The sequence below is a fragment of the Porites lutea genome, chromosome 3 (genome assembly GCF_958299795.1).
Source record: "Porites lutea chromosome 3, jaPorLute2.1, whole genome shotgun sequence".
Classification (NCBI taxonomy): domain Eukaryota; kingdom Metazoa; phylum Cnidaria; class Anthozoa; order Scleractinia; family Poritidae; genus Porites; species Porites lutea.
In genome coordinates, this window is record NC_133203.1 from 29,352,569 (window position 1) to 29,353,553 (window position 985).

Here is a 985-nt window from a genome sequence, read left to right on the forward strand (position 1 = left end):
GGAATATTTACCTCGCCGCTTTCACGGCTCGGTAAATATTTAGCCACCATTCACCTCGATTTCAAAGAATATTTGTTAAATATTCTTAGGTAGTACGTCCATTTGTGCTTCAAACCTAAGGTATATGCCGCATAGCAGGCTTGTGGTTGGGTTGCTGCAAACTCTGCCAGTTTCACCACTTAGCCAACCCAATCGTCCTCCTTTTCACTTACCTACCCCTTAACATAAGATCTTGAGCTGAGTACTGCTCCTAAATGCTTTTGAAATAATAATAATAATAACCATCCGCTACTTCCAAAAGCAAGGAGCATAGTGAAGCAATAGAGCGTCGATTAGCACTCTGGAAACAAGGGGACATTGATTTGTTACTTAAAGAAGTGAGGTTCTTTCAAGGGAAATTTGTGAATTCCAAGAAACCTAGAAAGGTTGAAGACATATCCAAGGCCTTCTCAAAGCTGGTTCTGCAAGGAAAATTGACAGCTGCTATGAAACTCCTAGATAACGAGAGCTCGTCCGGTCTGCTCGACCTATCGCCAGATGTCCTGCAAGGGCTACAGGACAAACACCCACAGGCAGCTGATATCGCAGAGGAGAGTTTGTTACATGGCTCAATTGATTATATTCCGCCAAATGTTTATGACCTCATAGACGAAGAATCGATCTACAACTCGGCAAGTAAAACCAAGGGCTCAGCCGGACCATCTGGAATGGACGCAGAGCCGTATAAGAGAATCCTGTGCTCTAAGATTTTCAAGGCCGAGGGCAAAATATTAAGAGAAGAGCTAGCCGTGTTCAGAAGAAATCTGCTAAGGAAATCGTACCACCCATCCTTACTTGAAGCTTTCACGTCCTGCAGGCTTATTCCGCTAGATAAGAACCCGGGAATCAGACCAACTGGTGTTGGAGAGGTACTGAGGAGAATAGTAGGGAAAACGGTCTGCGGTTTCTTAAAGGAGGAAATAAAAGAAGCGGCGGGTCCCCTACA